Below are 6,101 nucleotides of genomic sequence, written 5' to 3' on the forward strand. Positions count from 1 at the left end.
TAGTTAAGGAAAAAACTTCAACCAACATGGCAAGTTTGTTGAGGATGAAGTATCAACTGTATGCAGGCCTTACCGTAGCTGATGGAGGACCCAAAAACCCAACTCCACATTAGCTAAGAAAGACAGCACGGGGATTTACTGTTAGCTGTTACTGGAAGACCTAGAGGAGGGCAGCCTCAGGGTTGATTCCACTCAGAACCTCAAAGACGTCATCAAAGACCCAGTGTCTTCCCACTCTGCCCTCTGAGCACACCTACAGCAGATTTCCTCGAGGGGATAAAGTGGCCTTGTCAGTTACACAGAGTGTTACCATTCAGGAGAGAGCCTCTCATAGGAGCTGGCTCACAACAGTGAGGAACTTTCTTTCCTAGAATGTCCTCCCCCCAACACACACAACAACTTGCCCTAGAGTCTGAAAATGCCACATTCCACTGGCACAGGCAAAGGGGATGGGGTCACGCCCAGATGGGCTAAGCCTACTCAGGCCCACCCAACCAACTTCTCCCCATAACTGTGTGCCCTTGTTAGTTTCCTGAAACTCCTGGGGCACAAATTATCCTTTTGTACTGTGGCCTGTCATATGAAGCAATATAAGGCGATCCCCAGCAGGCCCTCAACATGGGGTGCAGTGCACTAGTGTCGAATTATTTCCCCTTCCCACCTCTTGACAACTCGGTTCCCCACTCCTGAGCCCTAAGGCAAACATCAGCAGAAAACTCTGTCCCCAACACATGTGCCCTCCATGGAGCACGGTCCTTGTCTGCCACATCCAGTTTCAGAACCGCGTGAGGCACACAGCAGGCCCTCGGCACATGGAGGTTGGTGGAGTGGTGGGTCAGTGGGGCCCGTGCAGACAAGTACTGCTCTCACGGTCCAGGCTCCTTGTTACTGCCCAGCTGGTGGACCCAGGATGCAGAGTGGGAGACTACAGCCGTCGGCCACCCCAGCTGACTGCCACTAATGCCAGAGGCATAAGTATTCAGGAAGGGATATGGACTGAGCCTCTACCCAGCATCTCTTCTTGTCTTACGAGCAGGAAGGAAAAGATCACTTCACCCAACCACTTACAAAGAAATTCTGAAACATTTTTAACGACAAATGTGTTAGCTTCTTAATTGCTAGAATTACCTTAGAAGAAAAGGCATGTGAGAGGAGTGACCAGGGATGACAATTTGCCTCAACTTCCCATACCTGATATTTTTGCTGTGGAGGAAAGTAATGCGAAGGATTAGGTGCAGGCAGGCTCAGCCTCTCGGCAGGACTTCCTGGAGGGGACTGCACGGATGTGCAGCCACGAGGCAATTTCTCTACATCTGCAGTTCTTGACCCAGAGCACCTGCTCCTTGGCGACATGAAAAGTAATTCATAGAAAACATGACCTATCCTCACACATGATTTTTTTTTTAAATCAATGTAACACTCTATACTTACATTCACTGAAAGAAAACAGTTTATAATGCATGTTTAAGGAAGTATGCTTAGATTTGCCTTTTAAAGCTATATATGTAAACCTGTCATTAAAAAGTGAATGAGTGAAGAATTAGAAATGTATATATAAGGTTCTATAACAGAAAGACAAAGTGACTTACAATAAAATACATACTTACTTGGTAAAATCTCAGCTACAATTTCAATAGAAGACACAATGAAGACAATTATAATTGCTTAAAACAAATTTGGATTTTAGAAAAGACAATATTTGACTATTTTTTAAATAATTGACTTTTTTTTTTGAGACAAGGTCTCACTCTGTCATCCAGACTGGACTGCAGTAGCTCAATCATGGCTCACTGAAGCCTCAACCTTCTGGGCTCAAGTGATCCTCCAGACTCAGCCTCCCAAGTAGCTGTGACTACAGGCGCCCATCACCAAGCCCAACTAATATGGTTTATCTTTTGTAGAGATGGGGTTTCACTATATTACCCAGGCTGGTCTCAAATTCCAGAGCTCAAGCAATCCTCCCACCTTGGCCTCCCTAAGTGCTAGGATTACAGGCATGAGCCACCGCACCTGGGTGACATTTTAAAATAAAGGTTAAGTGCTATGGTCTGAATGTTTGTGACCCCCAAAATTCCTGTGTTGAAATCTTTACCCCCAAGGTGATAACACTAGGAGGGTGGTAAGTGAGCCTGTAAGCCTTTGGGAGGTGATTAAGTCAAGGAGGAGGGGCATCCTTAAGGGGATTAGTGCCCTTATAATAGAGGCCTCAGAGAGCTCCCTCGATCTATCCACCATGCAGAAGTCACCACCTGGGAACCAGGAAACAGGCCTCACCAGACACCAAATCTGCCGGCACCTTGATCTTGGACTTGCCAGCCTCCTGGGCAGTGAGAAATAAATTTCTGTTATTTATAAGCTAAATCAGCATATGGTCTTTTGTTATAGCAGCATGAATGGACTGAGACAGTAAGTACAGTCTTACGTACACGTGTCTGTACAATTTAGGGCAATGACCAGTACAAATGCAGACTGACACAGGTGCGATTCGCGACTCAAATAGCAGGAGTGGCCTCCTGCGGAGGATGTGCTCTTCTGACATGATGAGTAATTCCTTATAGAGCTCTGAACAAAACGAAGTCAAAATCTTCCTTTGGTTTACATACAGCTGCATTCCTGGAAAATTCAGTATGTTAAAATTACATCATAAATTTTTTTTGTGTGGTTACCTATAAAACAGTTTCTAGGCTTAGAAAATGATAAACAAGTTTCCACCTACATGAATTGTATCATGTAGATACATGTGTAGACAGGGGACCACGCTTCAGTGTACTGGGCTCTCCCTCACAATGCAGGGGGTCTAACATGTCTGGTCCTTGCCCTCAAAATACTAGACATCCCCTCCCCATCACTGCAAAACCCAAGCACCCTGCAACCCACCCTTCCACACATCTCCAGTGCTGGCCAGGGTTGGGAATCACCACCAGGGATGGAGGGAAAGACTGGGTTGAGCTGAGCTCAGGCTCTCCTCTCTGCTGCCTTCAGTGCCGAAATAACTGCATTCCGCATCATCGAGATTTCTACTGAGCCAAGTCCAAAGTTCTGGAAGCCCCAAGTGTCTTATAAGCTCATTCACTACTCCAGGAAAGAGAAGCAGTCCATATTTCAGGCAGAGGAGCAGGCTGTCACTTCCTGTTAGATGACATGCCAAGTTTCTGGAAAACCACCCCCAAAAAATCAATATGGGGCAGATTGGCTAGTGAGTCCACCAACACCCACCATCACAAGTACACAAAGGCAAGTGATCGAAAGGAGGGAAAAAAAAGATATCCACAGGAGGAATGAATGAGATTCAGGTATCAGCACAAGGATTTTAAGATGTCACACACACACACACACACACACACGTTAGGGGGAAAAAAAAAGTCTTCAAACTGACCTCTAACATTTACTCCTAATTCCCTATTTCCTTTCCTTAAAACATTTCCAGCTTGCCTGGTAAGCTGATTACAAACACACACGAACCTCTGTGGTGACACACCATCGGCCACTGCTGCCCACTTGTGCTCACACCAAGTTTGCATCTGAGGCTTAGCTTCAGTCTCTAAGCTCTGAAAACAAGTGAGTGTGCTTGCTGCGGGTGGGGGGAGATGGCGGCTTTCCCCAAAAAAGGTTATCCCTTCTCTCAGGGATAAACTTCTTGAAGTCCCTTAGAATTTTTTTTTAATCAAAGATCTCCGTTATTTATTTTTGTAGAAATAACCTCAAGTCCTGGAAAAAAATGCCTTTTTAGAAAACAATACTGTGGATTCATCAGAATTTAACACAGCAGACTTAAGCACACAAACTAGGTGACTGACAATAAGCCAGATGATACAATTCAAACTTTTATTTGGCAATAAGTTCAGAGTCACATAACACATAAAATCAACATTTAAAATAAATAGCAAATTCACATCTAGAATAAATAAGTCTGCCTAATTTGCATTAATTGTGCCTGATATCATACAGGCACAATCTGTCATTCCACGAGATAATTGGAAAAGAGTCTCCAAAGTCAGAGTTCAAACCTGCAGGACTGAAAACGCACAGAAGCACTGTCGCAGGTTGGGTTCCCCAAAAGCAGATACTGAGGTGGAGAACGGCGTGCAGGAAGGTTCACAGGACTGTGCTGTGGGCTGAGCCAGGCTGGGTACAGGCTTGGCAGGGGGAGGCACTGGGCTGCAATGTGGCCACAGTGAGGTCTCACTGACCCCACAAGGGGCTCTGGAGCTGGGATGGCCCCAGAGGGTTTCTCAAGTTGGGGTGGGGAGGCCAGCCCTTTGTACCCCATATGGAGCCAGTAAGGTTACAGGCAGGAAGGGGCTGTGATCTGGGGCAGGCAGGGCCCTTCAGCAGGGGAAATTCCCCATGAGGGCTGGAAGTAAATGGCCAGCCAGCAGCACTCCCAGCAGTTAGGGGAGTATGTCTTTCAGTCTGGTAAGGTCATCTGGGCAGCTGAGCTCAGCACCCAGCACTAGCACAATTACAAACTAATACAATGAGAGGTATATTCAACAAGTGCCCAAGCCTGATGGCTCAAGTACACACACTGGCCATACATGTAACTATGCCCAGGAAGTAGCTCAGAAGGGAATACAGTGCACTCTGACCTACAGAACTTTCTCCTCTCTGCATCCCAGCTATGAGATTAGTCATCTGCACATTCTCAGCAAAGGAATCTTGCCATTGCCACCAACACAATCCATTAGAGCAGGAGCTAACAAGCCACAGCCTGAGGGCCAAATCCAGCCCACAGCTTGTCTTGGTAAATCAAGTTGTACTGGAACACAGCCATGACCATGGTCATGTCTACAGCAGTAGCAGCAAAAGCAAACAGCCCCAAAAGCCAAAAATACTTCCTATCTGGCCCTTTACAGGAAAAGTTTACTGACCCTGCATTAAGGGTACTTTATTCCCTTCCCACTTTAACCCACTAGTAGTATCAAAGGTTAGCTGAACTTTGAGCTAAGCTCCTAAATGCTAAGGCAGAAAAAAAAGAAAGAAAGAAAGAAAGAAAAGAAAGAAAAGAAAGAAAGACCTGGTACAAAAGAAAGTCGACATTAAGAAGGCAAAATGTAGGTTCTCTATTAGTTGAACAGAGCAATCAAGGAACCCTGTGTCTGGCCAAATTTAGTCTTAAGAGCATTCTAGACAAGGAACCCCAAGTGGTCTTTGGCAGCAAGTGAGCATGCAGAAAAGTGGAATTCAGTTCCGGTATTTAGCCCAGTCTCTGCTGCTTTTAAAAGGTCTTTTGAGAAGAGGATAGAAGAAAAGCCACTTAGTTTGCCCAAAGCTAAATTAACTAGGACACAAGACTACTCTTCAGTTCTCCTTTGCAATAATTAAGAGTGACAATGCATTCAAAGCAACTAGTCATTTTAGTCTGTAATACGCCCAAATCAGTAGCGAGCGGTTTATGTTACATGATATTAATGGGAACAGCAGAAAATAGTGCCACAGGGTAAAATGTTTTAAAAACCAGAGAGGCTCTATGTTAGGGGGAAAGTGGGAGCTCTAAGACAAACAACTAAAGTATTTCAAAAGCCACGTTTCACCCGTGAAAACAACACTGGAAAAAAAAAAATCAGCTGTGCAAGTCCCTTCCAAAGGGACCTCTATGGGCCTTGCTGGACTGTCATATCTGTGATGGCTGCTGCCCTGGACTCATTACTGTTCACATAATTCTTAGAAAATCAGTCAAAGCAATATTAAAAAGTAATTTTTAAATGTTCAAACTATTTGTTTGCTTTACAAGATGATTTTTTAAATGGTTGGAAACAGATTCGTTTCCCTTGTACCAATATGCATTCATGCATGTGCACGCCAGAGAACAAAATGCCCAGTGCAGTGTGCCAGATCCCACACTGCACTGTTGTGACAGGCCGGGCACGGTGGCTCACACCTGTAATCCCAGCACCTTGGAAGGTCAAGGCAGGTGGATCACCCGAGGTCAGGAGTTTGAGACCAGCCTGGCCAACATGGTGAAACCCTGTCTCTACTAAAAACACAAAAAAATTAGGTGGGTGTGGTGGCAGGTGCCTATAATCCCAGCTACTCAGGAGGCTGAGGCAGGAGAATCGCTTGAACCCAGGAGGTGGAGGTTGCAGTGAGCCAAGATCGCA

This window comes from Colobus angolensis, unplaced genomic scaffold (assembly GCF_000951035.1).
Source record: "Colobus angolensis palliatus isolate OR3802 unplaced genomic scaffold, Cang.pa_1.0 Scaffold10, whole genome shotgun sequence".
In the NCBI taxonomy this organism is placed as follows: domain Eukaryota; kingdom Metazoa; phylum Chordata; class Mammalia; order Primates; family Cercopithecidae; genus Colobus; species Colobus angolensis.